Source organism: Lactuca virosa, chromosome 3 (assembly GCF_052849685.1).
Source record: "Lactuca virosa cultivar CGN04683 chromosome 3, Lactuca_virosa_CGN04683_v6, whole genome shotgun sequence".
Lineage (NCBI taxonomy): Eukaryota > Viridiplantae > Streptophyta > Magnoliopsida > Asterales > Asteraceae > Lactuca > Lactuca virosa.
Window position 1 is genome coordinate 7,629,885 of NC_136428.1, and position 26,427 is coordinate 7,656,311.

Consider the following 26,427-nt stretch of genomic DNA (forward strand, 5'->3'; position numbering starts at 1 on the left):
GGGCCTAATAGACTCTAATGAGCCTAAAGAACCCAAATCGATCAACAGACCTAGCTATTGGGCCTATTGGGCTAAGATGGGGTTGGAAACCCTAATATTGGATTTATGGTCTTTGGACTTATCGGGACCCACATTTGGGCCTTTGGAATTGGACTATGTATTAAGCCCAATCACACCATATGATTTATCTAGTATAGAGGTGGACTTAATGGATTAATTCCTTAATGGGTTAAGTGAGAAACACTTAACCCTAATCGTCATTTTATGTGAAAACCCTAATTTCACTTGGGCTTTGAGTTGGGTCTTTCTTATGGGTTTTGGTGATTGGGATATTGATGGGCCATCCAAGAAAAATCATATGGAATATAATACTTTAATGGGCTTTAGGGTAAGGCCCATGTGAAGGTTTGGGCCTAATTTGGAAAATTGGGCCATAGATGGGCCATAATTGGCCCTTTATGATTATGAGATATTAGGCCATTAGAAATGCCAAATGTTTGGACTGGACTAAATGGTTGGGCCTTTGAATGAGACCATGTAAAGGTTGGGCCCAATTTGGAAAATTGGGCCATATGTTGGGCTTTGGTCCATGGTTTGACTTTTGGGCCTTGGACTGAATAAAGCTGAGTTAGGGTAAAGTAGTCTTTTACCCCAAGTATGGAGTTGTGGTTATGCATTGGAACCCAATTATTAATTGGGTATTATTTGATGTTGGTAGCTCGGGAATCTGTCAACCAGCAGCTCGAAGTTCATCCGCGAGACTTCAGCAGTGCGAGGTGAGTCTTCTCACCATACACATGGGTCTAAGGCACCAAGGCCGACCCATTATGTGATTATGGTTATGTGTTAGTCATTTCTGTGATTTGATATGCTATGTGATTGTGTGTTATTACATGAAAGACCCCGGGGGGAGCCCGAGGCATTGGATGTAAGACCATGTGGGGTAGCCCATGGCATTCCTAGGTAAAGTCCATGTGGGGTAGCCCATGGCATTGGATGTAAGACCATGTGGGGTAGCCCATGGCATTCCTAGGTGAAGACCATGAGGGGTAGCCCATGGCACGAAGGTGTAAGACCCTGGGGGAGCCCATGGCATCCTTACAGGTTTATGTATGCATGGCTTATGTGTTATATGTAGCTTCTATAGCTAGCAGGATATGCGATACAGGTAGCTTTTATAGCTAACAAGATATGTGATATGTAGATTGTGTGTATGGTATGCTCTGGGAAAATCACTAAGCTTCGTGGTTACATGTTTTGTTTATGGTTTCAGGTATCATCGTTTTGGAAGCGAAGGGCTCGGATTGATCGCAGTGCACACACCTATGATTTTCGCAATGAATGATTTTGGGATAAACTCTGATAAAGGATTTACTTGACTATGAATTGAAATGTTTGAATTAAATGGTATCAATGTTTTAGTTATATTTAAAATGAAATTTTTTTTATCCTTGATTTTTGGGTCGTTACAAGTTGGTATGAGAGCCTTGGTTTGAGGGATTCACACGTACTTTCGGGTGTGCCTGAACTCAAACTGAGGATCTGTAAAGTTTTCAAAAGAAAAGAAATGTTTTAAGTAAAGAATTTATAAGACAAGAAAGGGTGTGGTGCATGCAATCAGCCGAGCTCAAGTAAGTTTCCCAGAATACCCACATATGTTGTCTGTTATGATTTGATTATGAATCTGTGAATCGCATGCTATTTAGGGCTAGACGAGATGACTGTGTATGTTGTATGAGATGGTAGACTTGCATGCTAGTGCTGAGTAGTCAGCAATAGGTTGGCCTCATATGTGATGCATGTAGCCGCGAGAATATTGGATGCCATGTTGGACTGAGAATGATAATTGGTATTTGTAATTGCTATGTGTATGCTTTTAAAATTCTATAGAGTTAGGATCCTATAGCCTTAGAATAATTGATTTGGCCTTATTTCCTGTTCCTTGTTTGGTTGTGGTCCTAGGGTAGAGTCTATTATTCGACAGTCTATTAGATCTTGTTATGTGTATAATTTGCATGCATAAGGCAGCCGACAGTGAGGATGGATGGATGTGGACAACGCGAGTTGCGACATGTGGGCGGAATGTTCTATGATAGTTCTTTGGATCGAAGTGCTACTGCATGAATGATGCTTGCTTTGTGCTTTGTGGAACTCTTGAGTGATGGGAGTCAACTACTAAGTGGATATGAGGATATCCAGGAGGTGGATGATTGGCATCATGGGGAGTCCTCAACAGCTGATGGCAGGGCGAGGTTGGGAACCTAGGAAAGCCTAGGATATGATTCAGTGAGTTAGTGGGGTGGTTCAGTGGGTTTGGGAGCCTAGGGGGAGCCTAGTAGGTGCTTCGGTGGATATTGTGTGATGTTTGGCGGATATTTGGTGCATCAGTGGGATAGGTGACTTAGAGGATTCAGGATGATTGCTGAGGAAAGTATGGATAGGTGTGGAAGGTAGTATGGGCCCGTACTACTGAAAGCACAGGATCCATACTCGAATCAGTGAGAGTCTTGGAGAATCTAAGAAGCTGATAGGAAGGGGAATTCTTGGTTATGTTTGATAGTGGTGATAGCTGCTTTTCCAGCTGAGAATGAGCACACATGAGGAGGGACCCAAGGGTTTGAGTTAGTTGTGTAAGGCCAGCAGGGCCAGATTTAGTGTGGTACTTGTGAGAAACTGCACGAGGGAGTTTTCGTTTCGAGGGTTTTAGTAATTGTATCTCCGGGTGTGTTACCCTGTTTGTATTTGGACTATACATTCAAACATTTGTCATATGCCATTTGCATACCGTGTTTTACGGGGTGGTTAGTGAAAATTTGTTTCCCTCTTTGCTGGGTTGGAGCGTTCAATGTTATATGGGTCTAGGGTCGAGCTCGGTTCAGGGACATGATGTGGAAGGCCTACAGAGACAGGATTGGTGACTCGGCCATTATGCTCGAGTCGACTTTTGGAAGCGCTAGGGAAAGTGGGTTACTGTTGATGCTTTGGTTTGGGTATCGGTTATTTGGACTTCAAGATGTAGGTGGGGCATCATTTCAAGGCGTCTGAGATTATTAGTCTCGCTGGGATTCGGGAAGTGTATGTCTGATCTTTAGGAGTTGCGTGGTCCTTGGGGATTTGGGCCCGTAATTGAACACTCGCACGGACAAGAAACAGGTTGTCAACAGTTGATTATTAAAGAGTAAGAGGGATCGGGAATCCTTCAAATCTCATGTATTGCGAAGACTTAGTCGAATCTAAGTGGGGGAGAATCACGCAGGTATTCAGGACAGGGATAGGTATGAGACCGAGTTGGGCTTCTCGTCCTCATCGAGGGAAAATGGCGGCCCAAGTGGCTATTTGGTTTGAGGGTTGTGTGAGTTTGGAGTTCGGTAAAACTCCCCAGCGTGTGAACCGCGTCTTCTTGGGGGCTTGATAGCAGAATTTGGGGAAACAGGTTGGGACTCCAGTCATGAATCGAGTTCAGTTGGGGTGATTGGTCGAGTGGGTATTTGATTCTGCATGTGTTTCGAATCAATACAATAGGGGTAAGGTATTGGGCTACGGTTGTGTTAGGATAGAAGTGTTGTAAGACTACGGGGGAGCCGTAGCATTCACTAATGGTTTGTTATGATGGAAGTGTTGTAAGACTACGGGGGAGCCGTAGCATTCACTAGTATTTAGATAGTGTGGAAAGTGTTGTAAGACTACGGGGGAGCCGTAGCATTCACAACGGCCAGATAGTGTAGGAGATACAGACAGACTGCAGGGTAGCTGTGTCATTCACGGATATGTTCGGACGACTTAAGCCAGTGTGGGCCAGTTCGCAAGGTTGTGAGTAGGTCACAATATAATTGGAATCAGGTAACGGTAGGTCGAAGGAGACCGGTTGTGATGTAAGACTACAGTTATTCTAGTAGCATTCACCTTTTGCGTTGGATTCAGTGGCGACAGATTGTCAGCCTACCATGATCGGATGGATCGAATGGATTGAAGGAGCCATGAGTGGCTGTATAGATAGTGCAGTTATTGTTAGACGATGTATCCTTTGGAGGTCGCACGGGACTGCTACATGTGTTTTGACCCAACAATCGGTTAGGTGTCCGATGTTCCGAGTAGTTGACAGATAAAGTGAGATCAGAGAGGTCTCGACTGCTTTCGAAAAACAGCAAGTGGTAGCCAGAAGAGTCGAAATGGGTTCAGTGATTTGTGATCCGCGTGTAGAGTTGCCTGTCATTTGGGGCATATACTAAATTGGTTACGGGCGGACTATGTAATATCAGAAGTTGAATAGCCAGATGGCAGATAAGTGCAGTGAACTCAACAAGGATTCAATGTGGGCGGTCCGTTAAGGAGGCAGACCATCCTGAGACTTCAGGTTTCAGATGGGGTAAATGCGATCATGTTGCAAGAAATTCGTTCATCTTTAGGTGTTAAAACCCTACGGGGGATGGTTTTGGTTGCCCTGGGAAGGATGGGGTATGCTTGTGGTTTTGAACCATGTCTTCTAAGTCGTCGGGCGTGTAAGGGATGGTAAGGAATGATTTTGAGGACGAAATCTAATTTAAGTGGGGGAGAGTTGTAACATCTTGTTTATTAAATAAGTAAATAGATAAAATTGATGAACGAATAGTCGCCCTAAATCCGTATTATTTAATGGGGAGTGGGTTTTGGGGAGCCAAATGTTATAAATTAGATTATTCGGGGGTTAAAGTATAATTTTAGGACTTATTTTGAAAAGGATTTGTCATGGAGGGGCTATATGGTAACTTCTGGGACTTGAATTCTTATGAATCTTGAATGTTGGGGCTGTTTTGTAAATTGTAGCCTTGAATTGGAAAAGATCTCATGGGGAGGGACTAAATGTGTTAAGTGAGCATAAGTTTGAAAGGAACACGGGACTTAAACCCGTCATACCCTTCCCTCCCGTTTTTCTTTAAACATGTGTAACCCTAACCCTAGTCTCGTCTTCCAGCCGCCACCTTTGAAACTTCAGCCGCCACTTGCAACACAAGCTCCGTCGCCGCTGCTACAGTACCGTCGAACGTCGCCCTTGCGACGCCTACGACCGGAGATGTCGGGGGTAACCGAAGGATCGCCGAGGACCGGGGAATCGCGTTGTGTTCGTCGAGTGGGTGTCGAGAACGGCTGGGAAGCCATCAGTAAGGTAAACCGCAACCCACATTCATCTCTCTCTCTTCTCCCTATCGTCCCTCGCTGTGTTGACGTCGTAGACACCGTTGTTGCCGCCGATGTTTCTTTTGGCCGCTGATCTCGTCGTTCCGGCGATGTCAGCCACCCAGGAGGTGGTCGGACCTTTATGTGTTCACATATATATGTTGTTTATTGTGGCCTTGGGTTGTTTACGAAATCGATGGTTGGAAATCCACCGCCACCATTGGAAATGGTGGCTGCCGCCATAGCATTCTTTTCTGCCACAACCAGCCACCGTGAGGAGGTGGCTGTGTGCGTGATTTGGTGTGTTTGTGGGCTTAGTTCGTGAGTTTAATGTGTATGGATATTCTTGGACAGGAAAAAAGGAATAAAACTCACCTCCACCGCCTGTTGCCGCCGTTCCGCCACCTGCTGCCGCCGTTCCGCCACCTGCAGTCGCCGTTCCGCCACTATCCACCACCTCGGGTGGCTGTGGGCTTTCGGGTGCGTTTGGATTGATGTTGGAGTGTTTTTGGTGTTGTGTTTGCCAAAGGACATAACTACCACCACCGACTACCATAAGGGTGGCTGTGTGGGTGCGATTTATTAGTGAGTGTGCGCGTTTTATTAGTATGTGTGTGTGTTATTTCGATCGAGTTGTAAATTGTAAACGGTATAAGAATAATAGAAGGAAAACTGAAAACCACCACCGTGAGGTGGTGGCTGCCTCCACCGGCCGCCGTGTCGGGTGGCGGTGTGCCTCGTTTGGATTGTGACTCGTTTGGGATGTTTGGAAAAAGGGACTAAAACCCTAATGGGCCTAATAAACTCTAATGACCCAAATTGATCAAAAGACCTAGCTATTGGGCCTATTGGGCTAAGATAGGGTTGGAAACGCTAATTAGGGTTTAGAAAACCCTAATATTGGATTTATGGGCTTTGGACTTATCGGGACCCACATGTGGGCCTTTGGAATTGGACTATGTATTAAGCCCAATCACACCATATGATTTATCTAGTAGAGAGGTGGACTTAATGGATTAAGTCCATAATGGGTTAAGTGAGAAACACTTAACCCTAATCGTCATTTTATGTGAAAACCCTAATTTCACTTGGGCTTTGAGTTGGGTCTTTCTTATGGGTTTTGGTGATTGGGATATTGATGGGCCATCCAAGAATAATCATATGGACTATAATAATTTAATGGGCTTTAGGGTAAGGCCCATGTGAAGGTTTGGCCCTAATTTGGAAAATTGGGCCATAGATGGGCCATAATTGGGCCTTTATGATTATGAGATATTGGGCCATTAGAAATGCCAAATGTTTGGACTGGACTAAATGGTTGGGCCATTCAATGAGACAATGTAAAGGTTGGGCCCAATTTGGAAAATTGGGCCATATGTTGGGCTTTGGTCCATGGTTTGACTTTTGGGCCTTTTGGATTGGGCCTTGGACTGAATAAAGCTGAGTTAGGGTAAAGTAGTCTTTTACCCCAAGTATGGAGTTGTGGTTATGCATTGGAACCCAATTATTAATTGAGTATTGTTTGATGTTGGCAGTTCGGGAATCTGTCAACCAGCAGCTGGAAATTCATCCGCGGGACTTCAGCAGGGCGAGGTGAGTCTTCTCACCATACCCATGGGTCTAAGGCACAAAGGCCGGCCCATTATGTGATTATGGTTTATGTGTTAGTCATTTCTGTGATTTGATATGCTATGTGATTGTGTGTTATTACATGAAAGACCCCGGGGGAGCCCGAGGTATTGGATGTAAGACCATGTGGGGGTAGCCTATGGCATTCCTAGGTAAAGTCCATGTGGGGTAGCCCATGGCATTGGATGTAAGACCATGTGGGGTAGCCCATGGCATTCCTAGTTGAAGACCATGAGGGGTAGCCCATTGCACGAAGGTGTAAGACCCTGGGGGGAGCCCATGGCATCCTTACATGTTTATGTATGCATGGCTTATGTGTTATATGTAGCTTCTATAGCTAGCAGGATATGCGATACATGTAGCTTTTATAGCTAACAAGATATGTGATATGTGGATTGTGTGTATGGTATGCTCTGGGAAAATCACTAAGCTTCGTGGTTACATGTTTTGTTTATGGTTTCAGGTATCATCGTTTTGGAAGGGAAGAGCTCGGATTGATCGCAGTGCACACACCTATGATTTCTGCAATGAATGATTTTGGGATAAACTCTGATAAAGGATTTACTTGACTGTGAATTGAAATGTTTGAATTAAATGGTATCAATGTTTTAGTTATATTAAAAATGAAATTTTTTTTACCCTTGATTTTTGGGTCGTTACACTCGCCATAAATAGTAAGCACTCCACCACTTGAGTCCCGAATCGTCACCAGCTGTCGCTCGCAATCAATCAAATCCCCAAATTGGATCAACCAATCCATGCCAACTACAACAAGACATCCCCCATCGCTATCGGCACCAGATCAATCGGAAATTCGACACCAAAAATCTCCCAAAACACAACCACTAAAGACACCAGTAGCAAAAACTGTGTGCTCGTCAGCTATGGAAACCCTCAATGGCCGACTCAAGGCCTCGTGCCTAATGCTAAAAGAATGACTAAAGGATAAAGACACTAAGGATCGAATCGCACCCGAGTCAAATAACACCAAAGCAGGCACACAATTTACAAGAAAAGTACCTACATGAAACACAAGATAAGCATAAACAGATCAAATCAACAACATAAATAAAGATACATACCAGCAACAACCTCAGGTGCTATGAGGACCTCCTTGGCAGTCAGCTGAAAAGCTCTCCCACGAGCTCTCGGAGCCTCGGCCTTCCCCGACCGACCATCAGTAATACGCAAGGTAGCAGGAGCAGGGGCATGAGCTGAACCCTAAGTGAGCTGAGGACACTCAACTTTCCTGTGACCAGTCTGGTTGTAATGAAATCAAACCAAAAATCCCTTGGGGAAATCATTCGCCATATTCCCCTCCTTGCCGTATTTGAAACAAATCCCCGACCGACAAGATCCCTCGTGACTCTTACCGCACTTGCCACAAGTGCGACCCTTCTGGCCTCCTGCTCTAGAATAAGCGGGCTTGAACCGCTTGGTCGCCGGCTGCGACTGCACTGGCCTCCTGTCTCTCCCATGAGACTCTCTCTCCTCCATCGTCTGGGTCTCCACCTCGATCTCCCTCCTCCTGGCATTGGTCTGCAGCTCAGCCAATGTTCGATATGATGAGTTCGCCACGAACTCTCGAATATCCCTCCTCAAGATACTAAAGTACCGGCTCATATGTGCCTGATCCGTAGACACGTGCTCAGGGCAGAATAGTGCCCTCTCGTGGAACATCCTTGTGATCTCAGTCACCGTCTCTGTCTTCTTCTTAAGAGACAGAAACTTCTGGGCCAATCATTCCCTCTCCACCTGGGGAACGAACTCATCTCGAAACAGCTCGCTAAACCTCTACCATGTCACTGCAGCATGCTATGTAGGAGAATAATCAGTCGTCACAAACTTCCACCAATCCTTCGCCCCCAAGCGAAGCTGGTTCAACGCAAATCGAACCTTTAGGTTCTCAGGGCATGAACAGGTATAAAAACATCCCTCAACATTAGAGATCCATCTCATCACAACAATCAGGTCCCGTCAAACTCTGGTGGCTTCGTGTTGCTGAACTCTCGGAACATCAATGAATCACCCCCCCCTGAGGCATCACAGCTACAAGAGTTGCGGTGGCTGCGGCAACAGTAGCCTCAGTGGCGGCAGCATAGCGCTCGTCAAAAGTCTCAATCAACGTGGTCTTAATAGACCCGAACATCTCTGGGATGGCCTCCCTGATAGCTGTGTCCACCTCCTCAACAATGATGTTGTGGATCTCATCGTCACTGGTACTCGGCCTCTCAGGGTTGCTGGAGCCTGAACCTCGGGTAACCACCATATTCGATGAAACATAAACACGAAAATCATCAGGGATAGAATAAACGCACACATAACACTTATACATCCCTGCAAGCTCCTTAGCAGCCCAATACTACCTTCCACACCAATCCATATTTGTCCCAAGTCGTCCTCTTAAGACCCTAAGTCACAAGTACTCTATCCCACATGGATATCTAGCTATTCCCTCAACAGAATTTTCAAAATAAATATCTAGGCACTCATCCTAAACTACTCCTCAACGCCAAACCGCCTCGCAAGGATCTCCGCCATTCTCGCCATCTGCTCCACACACACCAATCGTACATGATAAGGGCTCGATAAGCAGTCGAATAAATGATTCTTCCTCAAGTCCACAACCAAACAAGGAACAAGAAGAAAGGCTAAATCATGCATTCTAAGACTATAAAGTCTTAACCATGTACAACTAAACAACATACACAGAGCAAATAGCAAGGATAGATTCAATCAAAGAAGCAACCTCCTAGGATAAGGCATCACAAATTAGGCAACTCTAGCCCATACTTACTGGAGATACCTAGACTACCATCTAGCATACAGTTCTAATAGCTCAAGAATAACTCATCTCATAATATAATTAAGTAAGGGTATTTTGGGAAATCACCGCTCGGGCTCTGGCTGATTGTACACACTGCTTCGTCCTGCTTTTCTCTTAAAAGTATTTTAATCTTTTGGAAAATCGTTTTAAGAAAATCATTTCTTTTTTTGAAAAATTTAATCAACTCCTCGGTTTGAGTTCCGACATACCCGAGGGTGTGCTCAATCTCTCAAACCAAGGCTCTAAAACAAAATTGTAACTGCTCAAATTTTCAAACAAAATTTTCATTTTTAAATTTCCCAAAAACATAGTTTTAACACCAACCAATGTCAAATATAAATTTCAAATACATAACATCATAAAACAGAGTCAAAGTATCCCAGAATCCACATCTATCCTCAATAACAGACGAGTGTGTACAATCATGACAGCGCCTTCCTGCGATCTTGAGATGTACCTGAAACACATTTAAATCAACACTATAAGCACGAAGCTTAGTGAGTTCCCCAAAATACCACATACACAAATAATTAGCCTCTCATGGCTATGTCTCAATAAGGACCCTCCAGTCATATGTCTCAGTGAAGACCCTCCGGTTTCACGTCTCGGTATGGACCCTACGGTCATAACTCAATATATATATATATATATATATATATATATATATATATATATATATATATATATATATATACAACATAAGTCACAAAGATGGAATACACATATATAGCAATTAAGACCCTTCGGTCCATAACACAAATAAGACCCTCCAGTCATACATAAATTACCACACGGTAGGTATAGTGAGAAGACTCACCTCGTGTAGAAAAGCAAACAAATCTCGCACCCGAACTACCGGTCTAGACTCCGAATATGCCACAATATAACTCTAGTTAATATTAATAACTCTAGTTAATATTATTAACCTCACAATGCTAGAATGAGCCTCTTAACTAAATCTCACAAGGGTAAAAAGACCATTTAGCCCCTCATTGGTCAAAAGTCCACAAATTGACCCAAAACTCAAAAGTCAACACCTAGTGCGTACGCTGGGCGTACTGCTCGACAGGGATTTTCAACTCTACGTTGTGCGTAGCTTGGAGTACGCACGGCGTACTCCTCAGACTCCGACTTCCCACTTCTCTTGGTCTTAATCCGTTAGGACAAGTATTCCAACTATAGATCTGAGCTAAATAAGACCTTTTAATTCATAAAGTTGCTGACTTTGAGCCTTTGCATGGCTAGACAATACCCAATCCCAAAAACTCTAACTTTCTCAACACGAAAGACCATAAAACTCATGCATGGAGAGATTTAGACGTCCAAGCACTCATTTTTATGGATTAGAACACTCTAATACACCTAAAAGGACAGAAGAATAACTCTGGAGTTCACCAAACTCACAAAGTTTCGTACTTGGGACATGAAACCTTAAAAAGGACCCAAAACAAGAACTAGAACGAACAATGAACAAGCTTTGAACTTGATACCTCAGGAAGATGCACCAACTGAAGTAGAACTCAGATCCAAGAGCTAGAAACACGAACTATCCATCCTTCAAGGCTTCTTCTCCACTAAAAGCTTCACAAGAACACTCAAATGAGCCACAAGCACTCACACAAGCTAGAGGGACGCGATTAAGGTTTTGAGGAGGTTGGAGGCTGATAATGGTGGCTAGAAATGAGGCCACCATGTTCCTTAAATAGGGACATAAGAAAATATTAGGGTTTCTCACTGAGCCTAGTACGCCCAACGTACACTTTGGTACGCCCAACGTACTAGGTGGCCTCCGTGACAATGCTAAGTGCATGAGTACGCTTCGCGTACTAATGCGTATGCCCCGCGTACTCGAATGCCACCTTTTTTAATATAAGGACCAATCTTGACATATATATATATATATATATATATATATATATATATATATATATATATATAAGGTTAAGGTTTGAGAAGTTATACCTCCTTTTAGGGATGTTACAGATAGAGGTACTATCTTGAGTGCATAACATAACATTGCAAAGCAAATGATTTTTTGAAAACCATTTGGGGTAATCTGAGCGATGTGAAGCTAATAGCAATCAAGGGTTACCTCCAGGAAATCAAAAGACGACAGACGCAAATTGGATTTAAAGTATACCCGATATACCCCAACAATACCTTCCGGAGCATCAACGATGGGGCTCCCTGTTTCAGGAAGACAAGGACGAAACTCAGGGTCGATATGATATTTCTTCACAATATCAACAAGAGTTCTGTAACACTTGAATCATAGTGCTTTTCAGTTTAGACCCGTGGGGTGTAATGTTTTGTAGAATTGGTCCTTGAGGGGGGGGGGGGCAGAATTGCCAACTTCAGTAAAGTTGGAGTACGCTGGGCGTACTAGCCGATGGTGGCCGTGGAGCTTATCCACGAACGCTGGGCGTACGTGGAGCACGCTTAGCGTATGTGAGCAAGTTGGAAACTCTAATTTTAGGTCTTGTACCCTATATAAACCATAAGATAGCCTCATTTTGCCTTGTTTAACCAGCCTCTATACCTTTGAAAACTCTAATTAGTCCCTTTTCCTTGTGTGGTGCTCTTGAGCATTGGTTTTGATCTTTGGTGAGTTTTGTGCATCTTGAAATGGTAGAAGAAGAAGTTGAAGACTCATTCCTTGGAGGAGAGCTTAGAGATCCAACTTTAGCACCTTCATTTCGTGGCTTTTGAGGTATAAAGTTCAAAGCTTGTCATCTCATTTCATAGATCTATTCCTTGGCTTGCTTTTGGCTAGTTTGGTTCCTTTATGGTTGGTTTTGTGAGCTAAGGACGTTTATGGAGCTTATCTTTGTAGATCTGGGCACATTAAGGGTTTCTTAAGCATAAAGGTGTAAACTTTATGGTGGATTTGGTGTCATGCATGTGTTAAGTCATTTATTAAGCTCTTTTGAGCTCTAGAACCCCCTTTAAGCCATGCATGCACGTAAAGTTGACAACTTTTTGTGATAAACCACCTTAAGGAAGTCAGATCCGAGTTTGGGTTAAAGTCTTAATCGATTAAGAAATGAATATGAGAAGTTGACCGAGTTGGTGGGTACGCTGGGCGTACAAGCAGGTACGTTGTGCATACAAGCCCTAAAGCGATTACGCTAAGCGTACGAGCTGAGTATGCCCATCGTACTCAACAGATTGGGCTTTGGACTTTTGGGCTCTCGGTTTTGGGCCATGTTGGACTTTAGTTGTCTTGGGACTTCTTGGGCCATCAGAATTCTATTGTTAGGTTGTTGATATTTTATTGGACTCTCTTGGTTGAAGGACCATGAAAGGGATTGGGCCCAATTTGGAAAATTGGGCCATATTTGGGCTTTGGGTGATTATTTTGGAATTTAGGCCCTTAGAACAATTGGATTAGGCTTTGGCCTTGGGCCAAGTTGGTTAAAGGGTAAAAAGGTCTTTTACCCTTGTTTGGACTCTTAGTGTGAGTCGGGATCCAATTATTAATTGTATGTTATTTTGTGATTGATAGCGCGGGGATTTTAGCGGGCTAACAACTAGAGATTTATCTGTGGGACTCAACAGTTTGAGGTGAGTTTCCTCACCATGTTTAGCGGGTCTAAGACACCAATGTTGGCCCATGGTTTTTTAAGTAGGATGTTATATGTCTGCGTGACTCTTGCATGTGTATGTGCTTGTATGCTTACTGGGTGGGGCCCGATGCTTATTCTGTATGCTATTATCTTGTTATGCTTATATGATTTGTATGTGGGCGGGGCCTGTTATACGAGTTTGGACGGGGCCTTTTATACTTAGTGGGCGGAGCCCTTTATATGAGTTTGGGCGGGGCCCGTTTATTCAGTAGGCGGGGCCCGTTATGCGAGTGTGGGTGGGGCCCGTTACACTCATTGGGCGGGGTCCACTATCTGTTTAGTTATGTATGGTATGTGGTATTTTGGGGAACTCACTAAGCTTTGTGTTTACAGTTTTCAGTTTATGTTTCTGATACTTCTAGTTTCAAAGGGAAGAGTCCGGGATGATTGCAGAGCACACACCACTCAATTCCGTATTTTGTGATTTACTCTGATAATGATGATGTATTGATAAACTTTGATTACCTTGGTTTTATGACAATGATATGATTTACTGTTTATTTAATTTAAAAATGAAAGATTTTCGGGTCTTATTTCTGGGACGTTACAAGTTTTCTGAGAAAGCCTAGATTTTATGGTGCAAATGTTCAACACTTCTTTATTCGTCATGATGAATCAAGACGAAGAAGAGAGAATAAAAAGAAATCGGAAGAGAAAAGTTGCAGAATGCGATAAAAATAGCCAGGCATGGGAAGTTATTTATAAGGAGACCAAATGAAAACCGCTCACACGAACGGAAAAAGTGGTTGTTAAATGTAGGCAATAATGAAACTTGTAGTACGTCGAACCGTCACGTCAACGTTCGATCCAGATGTTGTTTTTATCCGGCCCCAACGGTTACATTAAAAAGTTTGAATTGTTACTATAAATGAAAAATAACAATCCAAACTGGCGCAACTTGATGCGCCTATGGGTTCGCCTTCCATAGATTATAAGGGTTGTTGCTTCCTTGCTGATACGGATAACTTAGAGACAACAAACAACTCATAAGCTGATTGACCGGGAGGGGATCCCGGGCCAATGCTCCGATGGTAAAGTCAGAAAAGGTTTACTTATAATAATGGTGATCTAGTGAACAGTGAGGGAAACGAAAGTATTTAGGATATAATTGATTGAGAATGATCAGGTCAATGTACGTACCTTGTAGAGTGCAATCCGTTTCCTATTTATAGTCGATGTTGAGAGACCATAATCTCTTCCTGTATCGAGCAGGTCTGCCATCATGTCGCATTAATGGTTGTACCCCCGAAGGTACACTCGTATGTACTTGTTAGCCGTTTAACACCTGTGCTTCGTTGGTTTAAGGACCCATCAATCAAACATCCTTGTAAATACTGTATTTTTGTGAGTTCATATGTACTGTTACACTGTTGTGACATATTTTTATACTTTGTTCGTTATTTCATATGGTTCAGTAGACAACATGTTCGGTATATACCTGGTCCGGTATATGACTGGTTTGGTATATACCTGTTCGGTATATAATTGGTTCGATATATATATATATATATATATATATATATATATATATATATATATATATATATATATGTGAGTAGAATCAAATGAGAACACCTAAAAGGTTGAGAACGCGAGAACAGATCTGGAGCATCTAAATATTCAAATCTAAGGTTATTATCAAATGGACTATTTATGTAAATTCTAACATTTTTGGTATTAAAATGTAACTTTAAAAAGGTGATAAGGGTACGATGGTAATTACAACTTTAGCCGGTTCCTATAATTTCTCATTCACTCCTACATTTCCTTTCAAATTTCCGTATCCTTGTTCGTCTCTCTCTACATCTAGGGTTTAATCAATAAATCGCCTCCTGCACACCATAATCTCTTATTCTTTGAAACTCCCTCCATCGCACAATCGATTGTCGCATTCTTTTCTAGGTCGGGCATCGTTTCTCCACCAACCACCAACACCCAACGTCGTTTACGTCAGTTCCTCCACGTCTTCCCGCGATTACCCTTCAATTCTATCTTATAATTACGATTTTGGTGTTGATGTGTGATTTAGGATGTGGATGTTGCCATCGTTAAAGCTACAAATCATGTCGAATGCCCACCCAAAGAGAGACACATCAGAAGTCAGTTCGTCTTTCAAGTTCCATCATCTATAACTGATTAATTGTAGATGTTAACTGTTAAATGTATTTGTTTTTTGTAGAAGTTTTGGCTGCTACATCTGCGATTCGGCCTCGAGCAGATGTACAGTATTGTTTACATGCCCTAGCAAGACGATTAGCCAAGACTCGCAATTGGACGGTATTGTTACCTACGAATTGGGGTTTTCATGTTTCCTTCTGATTTTCATTGTTATCGTTGGATACAAATTGGGGGTTTATAGTTTATGCAAACTCTTCTTGTTTCAAATCACATATCAGGTAGCATTGAAGACGCTAATAGTTATACATAGGGCGCTAAGGGAAGGTGATCCAACATTCAGGTAAGAACTTCTAAATTTCCAACAAAGAGGGCGTGTTCTTCAGTTAGCTAATTTCAAGGATGATTCAAGCCCTATTGGTTTCTTTTTTCTTCTATCTTTCTTTCATTTTCATAGCTTATTATATTACACTTTAAACCGATTCTAAATCAAAGTTCACAACTTTTCAACAGATTGGGATTGTTCTGCTTGGGTTCGTACATATGGACTCTTCTTGGAAGAACGACTTGAATGCTTTAAAATCTTGAAATATGACATTGAAGCCGAACGTATCCCTAGACCTGCTCAAGATGAAGATAATAAGGTATGACATCATTTTTTTCTGACATCAGTCTCAATCCCAGTCAAATGCATCTGTCATGTCATGTGCAGGGTTACAGCAGAACTAGGGATTTGGATACAGTATAACCTGATCTGTCATGTGTGCAGGGTTACAGCAGAACTAGGGATTTGGATAGTGAACAATTATTGGAGCAATTGCCCTCATTACAACAACTATTATACCGTCTTATGGGATGCAGGGTTTGTTACCTTTTTTTTTTATTTATATAAAAAAACATTTTGTAATTTCTTTGAATGAAAATTTAATTTTTGTGCAGCCTGAAGGGGCAGCTGTTGGGATTATAAAAAAACTCAGTTGGGTTCTAATTTTCGTCCTTTGTTTGGTATATACCATGAAATCACTTAAACTTTCACTTGAATTCACCTTCTAAATTGTTTTTGCATGCTTTTGTTGTAGCCTATTGTTTTCCTGAACATAATTACAAGTGTATTTATTTATGATTAGAAGTGTAATCATTTTTTATTAATGGCATATATATTCATTTATGAATATAATTACAATTATAGGAATTCATATGTATTTTATATTTTGTTCATGTTTCTTCATTTATAATTTGACGTCATATGTGTTTTACTAAATCTGTTTCATTTAATTGATTGTTAATTGTATTTATTTCTTTATTTGACGGGGTGTAGAGGAAATGAAGATGCTTCTACAAATGGAATGTTGGAGTGCTAATATACAACCAAACAATACAAAGTGGAGAAGATCTTGACTTATTCATTTATGATTATATAATAATAGTTAATTGTTTTTATTCTAATTTTTGTTTATGTTGTATTCATATGTGATTATAAAAAAATAGATATGTATTACATTGTAACTTTTTGTGTTATTATTTATGAATAGATGTACAATCTAGATATATATCCAATATGTTTTTATTTATTTATGATTATAGTTGTATTGTAATTTTTCTCTATAAATTGTGTTATATTCGTTTATTATTATAATTTAATTCATCTATTCATTCACGATTACAACGGATTCATATATGATTGCAAATATGCTTTATTTTGGCATAATTACAAATATTCGGTTGAAATTGATTAATTCATCAATCTTATTTATATATTGGTAATTGTTTTAAAAAAAACGTTTTTTAATCATGGTAAAAAGTATTTTTTAATAATCTATTTGATTAAAAATAGATTAAATTCATTTCTAATATTTGGGTAAAAAGTCAATCAATTAGACAACATCCCATGATTGTAGGGATTAATTAATTATCCATATTTAATTACATTGTAAAATTTCTTTTATGCCCTTATGGAATGGTTGGTCTACAATTGTTCTCGCGTTCTCAACCTTTTGGTGTTCTCATTTGATCCTCTCCCTATATATATATATATATATATATATATATATATATATATATATATATATATATATATATATATATATATATATACTAGATTATAACCCGTGTGTTACACGGAGCCAACGTAAAATCATTTTAGAAGTTAATAGACGTTATAATTAATAATACATTTGCAGACATGTATTTATTAGAAGCTTAAATGTTTTGTCCGTAACTATAAAATTGTTAGTTTAAACCCGTAGAAATTACGGTTGTGAAAGATTAACACTATTCATAATGGCTAATCAAATAAATACAAAAAATTTATTAATTTACAAAGATTAAAGCTTTGTCAGTAATTTTATAATTTTGTTTTTAAATTAATATATAGAATGTTATAAATATCCAATTTACTTATAATTGTCTTTTAAAATAAATACATACACTGTTATACACTATTATGAATATCTAATTTACGTTTTGTATATTTAGATAGTGAATGGTCAGGTTACCAATTATACCCTCCTAGATTCAAAAAGAAAGAAAATGGCTATTAACATACATATTAAATAAAAAGTAGCAATAAATAATTTAAAAGTTGTTTAAATTTCTGTAATTTAAAGGTTGTTGAAGTTTATGCGGAAGCAAATGACATGCCAATTGACTAAATATGGATATCTTGCAAGTTTGGATGCCGAATTCACCAAGATGAGACTTTTCATAAGACCATATTCCTTATTTTGCCAACAAAATTCGTGTGTTAGGTCCAGAAGCGTAATGATTGACGGTAAGTATTGAATGTATTTTTGCCAATATTTTAAGCATTTATCTTAATGACATCTGAAAAATTATTAGACATTTATATTTGTACTTCAAAAAAGATCAACAAAATAAGTAAATACTAACTTTGAAAGAGAGTAATGCAACCTCTAAATTTTTGATCATTTACTGCCCAAAAACATCACGAGGAAGAATCTGTTTTGTAGGAAAATAAAATGATAACATATAAAAAACATATATATGAAAAATGTATGTACAATGCATAATTTTAAGTCTTATTCTATACACCATTTTAATTGTAGTTTAAGAATTTTTATTTTCACATGTAAAAAAATTAAAAGACAAAAGAGGCTTATTAAAACCCAATTAAGTGATAAAAAAGATAATTTTGTGACGTTAAAATTCCACAATTAAAATTGGGTTACAATGCAATTTTTCGTTCCATTACATGATAAATGAAGGGAAAATTAACAAACGAAATGAATCACCTTCCTTCAGCAGTAGTTTATTCCATTGTTTCCTTTTCTGATCCATTATACTAAACACTACCTTATTCTTTTCGGTAATGATGCTTTAGCACATACCCCAGATCCAGATAAGCTGATATGAGCTCATTTAAGCTTTGTACATCCCTTAAATAAATAGGTAGAAGTTTGTAATTATCACTAATTATTTCTCCTTTTTCTTCACAACTCCAAATCCAACTTAATGATTGACATGAGAAAGCAAATTATATGAAATGGTAAATTACCTTTATATTTCTTATCATCTTTAAACTTTATGAAGTAAGGAAAAACATTTGTAAATTGAAGAATTATCAAATAAGCGTTGCATTACCTCGACAAATCGAGGTTGATTCACTGATTATTTTCCATGTGTCTTGAATAACAGGTCTTATCATACCCACCAAGAAACTATGATAAAAAAGGCTATAGGCTCCCAAGAGAGAAACTCAGTCCATTGATCTCCTCTTTTCTATCTCATCACCATCACCATTCCATTCCACACAAATCAAGTTCAGTTATCAAATTAAAAGGGATATAAATAATAACACCAAATACAAAACTATCTACTTTTAAAGTAAAGAAGCAAAGTGTACTTCTGTTGTACACTCATATAGAAACTGACTGAACTAAAAAATGAATGATTACAAATTGGAATCCTAGCTTTCAAGAGGCTAGTTCTCTCCTTGAGCTTTCACTTTAACATAAATAGATCCAAGATGATGACCGACTGAATCTAAACTCCCACTTAAAGATAAACAACACCGACATATCCGAATTGACTAAAAGACCTTATTGCCCCCACCATCTCTACTTAAGCCACACTTGGAGAACCACAACCGAATGAGAATGGTTGTTTATAATATTACAGTCACATCAGAAGATGAGATGCAATTAAGAAACTGAATAAACCTAACCACCATGGAAATAATGATGCATTTGGAGAATCTTTATATATATATATATATATATATATATATATATATATATATATATATATATATATATATATATATCACATTGGTTGTTGTAATTCTCCCATAAGTGCTTGAATCATACCAATCATAGATTAAAACATAAATTTCCTTGTGAATTCAACTACCATTTTACCTAATTTTTTGCAGTGCATTTATATACTCAAAACGGAAATTGAAAGAGAACATCTCTAAGTACCACAAATTTCCATATGCAAATGCATAAAGTTCTCTTACTGTGGGCTATCTACCACACTTATGATCGATATCTTACATTTTCTCATTGCAATCTCAAAAAGCCACAAACTTTGTGTCTTAGTATAATGTTTACTATATATACTAGCCGTTGTATACAAAATACGCACCTTGAATCTTGATGGCAGACCTCGTACATTTCAAAGTTCAAAGTAGAACTTTCCTAAGATAAGAGTAATATTAAGGTTTGGAATTCATGAAAAACCGAAAATGAGACTTCAAATTTGGGATGTTTTGGGTGTTCTTCATCAGATCCAATTTACTCAAGGATAAAAAAGAAGAAAAGACAACGTACCTCCCTTTCCAGCAAACTCCATCCAAATCTTCAACCCCATATCAATAATGATGCCGTCAATTTGATGTTATTCGCGATGAGGATTATGGTTCGATTAAAAACCCTAGAAAATTCAAAATACCAAAGAAAATTAAGAATCAAAAGTGATTTAGAAGAGAAGAAGGGTGGTCACAGTCATCATTTCTCTTGTATGGAAGATTCATGATAATCAACTCTCAAAATCGGTGGCAGAATTATAGTGAGGAAATGCGTTTCAATTATGTTTATTAGAGGTATTTTTAGTATCAGATAAATATTTAAAACTGAATTGCTGATATTAAGGGATGTGATATATTACCCTAAACAACAATTGAACGGGAATTTGAGTCAAAAGACATCCTGGTAAGGACACGTGGCAAGTTGGAGGTGCAAAAGAGGGACACTTGGCTTGTAAAATACTCTTTTATTAAGAATATATATATATATATATATATATATATATATATATATATATATATATATATATATATATATATATATATAGCTTTGAGCTAGGTTATATCCTATTACTGAGAATGAACAGGTTTGTGATCATGAGTAACAACGAATGAGAAACAACTAAGCAATTTGAAGTGATATTATATAAGAAAAATAGAATGAGTTTCATAAATATATGAAGCAATGCAAGACATACAAGGAGTAAAAGTACAAATTAAGTGCAATTAACAAAAAATTCAAAGATTAAAAATAATAATAATAATAATAATAATAATAATAATAATAATAATAATAAGAACTTGTTCTATAAGAAAATTACCATTAATTATGGCCTTGGGAATTCATAACAAGATTGTAAGAAGTAGGGATGTGCTTCGGGCCGGAACCGACCCGAACCGACCCAAACATGAATAACCTGAAACCTGAATTGGATGAAAAGTGGGAACTGAAACATGAACCGATTTACTAATACGAGATCGGTTCGGTTCGGGTAATACGGGTTGCGGTTCGGTTATTAACCTGAAAGGACCGAAATAACCCAAATAAACATTTACACTATGCTTTTGAACCGAAATGACCCGAATAACCAAAATAAACTGAAATGACCTGACTAACCTAAATAAGAAAATTCTATATTTAGTTCAAGAAAAAAAATATATTAATTTTAATATTTTTTTGTTGAACTAGATATAGAATTTCATTATTTGGGTTATTCGGACTATTTCGGTTTATTTTGGTTATTTGGGTCATTTCGGTTAATTTGGTTTATTCGGTTCAAGTGACTATTCACTATTCGGGTCGGTCTTTTAGGCCCGATTAAACCTTTATTCGGATAACCCGGACCGAATAACCCTTATTGGACAAAAATAGATACCCGAGAACCGACTTAAATAACTTATTCGGTCCTAATTCGGGTCGGTCCGGTCCGGGTTTCAGATTCGGTTCCGGTATTTGGTCCAAACGCACATCCATAGTAAGAAGCAAGCGAATCAACACATTAGAGAAAGGGGAAAGTTAGATAAAAAAACTATAGTGTTTATTTTGAATCATATGATTTCAATGGTATTTATATTTGCGTTCAATAGGAATCATATGATTTCAATGGTATTTATATGTGCTAGAAAAAATGTGCAGTAAAATACATATAGATGCATTTCGATCATGATGGTTTTCAAATATTAGTCATAAGGTACGTAATTTTTATATGAAAGTAACTTGTAGTTAAATATTAATTTATTTGTTATTTTTAATTATTGTTATTGTTAATTAGTTTTAAAACTACTCGGCTTGGTTAATTTTTAAATTTGAACATTAATACGTTATTAAATATAGTTTTTGATTTAATAGTATTTTTATTGTTTAATGTTAATTAATTTAAAAATCATTCATTTTAATTTTTTAATTATTTTAAAATAGTCTTTGAATATTTTATTGTTTATTTTTTTATTTTATGTTTTAATATAACAAATATATTTTTAATAAATTATAATATTAATTTTTTATTAATATAAAATTATGTTTTCAGCAATGTTTTAAAAAACTCGTAATGGCTACGCCATGGCGTGTCATGACTCTAAGGCTTGTATTTGACGTCAATGTTTAACAAAATGACGTCTCAAGTCATATATATATATATATATATATATATATATATATATATATATACACACACACACACACACACACACACACTAAAGTCCCAATATTTTCATCGATTTGACAAGAAAGTCCTAAACTTTATTTTTATGACAGTAAAGTCTAAATTACCGGCAATTTTTGATAATTTTACCCTTTTTTCCCGGTTAGCCGGTAATTACGACTTTTTTGTCAAAAAAAATAAAGTTTAGGACTTTCTTGTCAAATCATCAATTAGGACTTTGCTATAAAAAAAAAGTTTAGGACTTTCTTGTCAAATCGTTGAAAATATTGGGACTTTAGTGTATATATCATTTTTTTTGTTAGAAATTTAATGGTATGATACTCTTTAAGCATAAGAGTTATTGAAACATTCTCTAGTCAGCTAGATCCTATTGAAATCCTTAACGTTTGCTTCTTGTTAAATCATTTTTTTAATCTCAACAAACCGACAATGAAAAAAATGGAGATAATCAAGAAAAAAAGAAAGAACCAGGGTTGTGTTGACTTTTTGCAGTCCAAAAAATGGAGAAATAAGAAACCGAAAAAAATGAAATTGCCCTTCATTCCATTCTCCACATTCACACCTTTTTGATTAGGTATGTGTTGTTTGTGTTTGTATAATCTGTCCACACTTTTTAGTTCAAGATTTGACGGCGAAGTAAGAAGAAAGTTTTACAAGTCTTTTCACCTTTGTAAAAATTTCTTCTTGCTTCGCCGCCAAATCTTGAACTAAAAAGTGGGAATAGATTATACAAACACAAACAACACATGCCTAGTCAAAAGGGTGTGAATGTTGAGAAGAGAAAGAAGGGCAATTTCGTTTTTTTCGGTTTCTTATTTCTCCATTTTTGGGACTGCAAAAAGCCAACACAACCCTAGTTCTTTCTTTCTTTCTTGATTATCTCCATTTTTTTCAATGTCGGTTTGTTGAGATTAAAAAACGATTTAACAATAAGCAAACGTTAAAGATTTCAATAGGATCTAGCTGACTAGAGAATGTTTGAATAACTCTTATGCTTAAAGAGTATCATACCATTAAATTTCTAACAAAAAAATGATATATACACTAAAGTCCCAATGTTTTCAACGATTTGACAAAAAAGTCCTAAACTTTATTTTTTTGACAGTACAGTCCTAATTGACGATTTGACAAGAAAGTCCTAAACTTTATTTTTTTGACAAAAAAATCCTAATTACCGGCTAACCGGGAAAAAAGGGTAAAAGTGTCAAAAATTGCCGGTAATTTGGACTTTACTGTCAAAAAAATAAAGTTTAGGACTTTCTTGTCAAATTCCCTATATATATATATATATATATATATATATATATATATATATATATATATAGTACAAATATGTCATTTAAGTCACGTCTTACAAACAACGTAACTTACCACTGTTGGGGAATTTCGAAATAGGGTTATGAAAATCTGGATCACAAACAGGAATCGTGTAAACACTTTCCTTGTTTGATATTTCGACCCTATATGCCTTGGGTATCACGAAATCCAAACTTGGGATAATTCCTGATGCAACAATTCTGATTTTAGGCACAAAATCAGAATCAATTGAAGAAGATGAAGTGAAGAAAAACGTTCTGTTTTTTCGTATGTGTTTCAAAATCCGTATTTCACAGACTTATCCAATCAACGGATAAGTCACAACAGTTTACATCTTTTAAGAATTACAAATTAGACCTTGTAATGTCTTTTCAAGAATGACAAATTAGACCTTGTAATGTTCAGTACTAATAATGTTTAGTAAATACTAATAATTAGGGTTCAGTACTAATAATGTTTAGGGTTTAGTACTAATAATATTTAGTAAATACAAATGTGCACTCCTGCACCTCCTAACTTGTATTATAACCAAAACATTATTCTTGAAACACTTGTTAAGTCCATTACACTAAAATATATTTGGTGATAAAATCACCAACAATCCTCCCCTATTTTAGTGTAACCTTGAATTAACAACCTTAAAACAAAAGAAAACGAAACTAATGCATAAATGAAAATATCGATACGATTGAATTTTCATGTTAGTATATTACACATTTCAAACATTCGAGAAATCAAGGTATCGTAAAGATTGAACCCATCAACTCGTTTGAATATCTGAAGATAATATACACATTAGTTTTACAATAATCTAAAACAAAATAACTTGACACTAATTATAAAGTTGTGTGTCCCAATCCATTCTTGATCGTATAAAAGCCAAGTCCCAAGCTCTTTGAAGTACGGCTACACTTCACGATCATATAGGTGATTCTTTTATTCATGTACCTGTATACATTTTATCAAAAGAATCATTAAGAAATCAAATTCATCCTGGTCTCTACAGGTTCAAACACACGTACCTTGGGATGGTTATAATGTGTGTTCCAATTCATATAAATAAGTTTTCCACATTGAATTCAACCTCTAACATTGTATCAAAGGGGAATTGGGTGTCTCATTCATAAGAATTCATAAGGACTTTAAGCCCATCCCTATAACAGACTTGTGCACTAAGTCTCGCGCCAAACTCTTAGTGAGATGGTCCGCCAAATTTTGTTGTGACTTTACAAACTCAATCGAAATCACACCATCCATTATTAGATTTCTAATCATCCCATATCTAACATCAATGTGTCTCGATTTACCATTATAAACTTGACTATAAGCTTTACTCAAAGTAGAAACACTATCACATCGGATAGATAATGGCGAAATCGGTTTTCTCCACAATGGAATCTCATAAATCAAATTCTTTAACCATTCTGCTTCCTTGCTTGCAGCAGCCAATGCAATAAATTCAGATTCCATTGTTGAACTTGTTATACAAGATTGCTTCTTAGATGCCCATGAGATAGCACCTCCACTAAGCAAGAATACCCAACCAGTTGTAGAAGAATGATCTTCTCTATTGGATATCCAACTCGCATCAGAATATCCTTCCAAGACCGAAGGAAATCCTGAATAACACAGACAATAATCTTTGGTTCCTTTCAAATACTTGAAAACACGATGAACCACTTGCCAATGTTGAGTACTAGGATTATGAGTAAATCTACTCAATCTTCCCACTGCGAAAGCTATATCAGGACGAGTGCTAGTCATAGCATACATCAAAGAACCAATAGCTTGCGAGTACTCAAGTTGAGAAACTGATTTGCCTCTATTAGGCATCAACTTCATGCTTGAATCCATAGGGGTGCTAACGGGTGTACAATTACTATAATTGAACCGCTTGAGAATTTTCTCAATGTAATGTGATTGTGTAATAGCAAGTCCCTTGTTCACCCGTTTAATCCTTATTCAAAGGATTACATCCGCCTCCCCCATATCCTTCATAGAAAACTTTGAAGACAACAAATTCTTTGTTGCATTAATTTGACTTTGATCAGTGCCAAAAATCAACATATCATCTACATACAAGCAAATGATCACACCAGATCCAGATGAATCAAAACGGCTGTAAACACATTTGTCAGATTGGTTTAAAGAAAAACCATTCGACAAAATTACTTCATCAAATTTCAAATGCCATTGTTTTGGAGCTTGTTTAAGTCCATACAATGATTTCACAAGTCTACACACTTTTTGCTCATTTCCAGGCAAAACAAAACCTTCTGGTTGTTTCATATACACTTCCTCGTCAAGATCATCATTCAAAAAAGCTGTTTTAACATCCATTTGATGAATGACTAGATTGTGAATAGCTACCAAAGCAAGTAACAATCTAATGGTAGAAATCCGTGCTACCGGTGCATACGTATCAAAATAATCGATACCGGCCTTTTGTCTAAAACCTTGTATGACCAGACGAGCCTTGAATTTATCAATGGTTCCATCTACCTTCATTTTCTTCTTGAAAATCCATTTACATCCCAAAGGTTTAGAACGAGGAGGTAAATAGATAACACCCAAACATTGTTCTCCATAATGGATGACATTTCTTCATCAACCGCTTCTTTCCAAAACGCAACATCTCGAGACTCCATAGCTTCCTTAAAAGTCTTTGGATCAGTCTCAAGATGAGAGGAATATGAGTATTGTTTATTCACTTTATCCCTCGAACCTTCAACCAAAAATAGTTGAAAGTCCTCGCCAAAAATTTTCGCGACTCGACCTCGTTTGCTTTTACGAAGTTGCTGTGTTTATAGAATTGAAACAACTTCCTTACCA

The 26,427-nt window shown here is 37.8% G+C and overlaps 1 long non-coding RNA gene and 1 pseudogene across 4 annotated transcripts; one reads left to right on the plus strand and one right to left on the minus strand.

The window, feature by feature from the left end:
* Window positions 1-14,992: 14,992 nt before the first annotated feature.
* LOC145165171 (uncharacterized) lies at window positions 14,993-16,932 on the plus strand. 4 transcript variants are annotated; one of them, XR_013739936.1, is made up of 7 exons: window positions 14,993-15,185; window positions 15,266-15,335; window positions 15,416-15,513; window positions 15,633-15,995; window positions 16,121-16,213; window positions 16,291-16,356; window positions 16,670-16,932. It is a non-coding gene; the product is annotated as an uncharacterized LOC145165171 (long non-coding RNA). The 4 variants fall into 4 exon arrangements; XR_013739934.1 differs by having other exon boundaries at window positions 14,995-15,335; window positions 15,633-15,694; window positions 15,865-15,995; XR_013739935.1 differs by having other exon boundaries at window positions 14,993-15,335; window positions 16,064-16,213.
* Window positions 16,933-24,535: 7,603 nt separating this feature from the next.
* Window positions 24,536-25,449, minus strand: LOC145163277 (secreted RxLR effector protein 161 pseudogene; annotated as a pseudogene).
* Window positions 25,450-26,427: the final 978 nt, after the last annotated feature.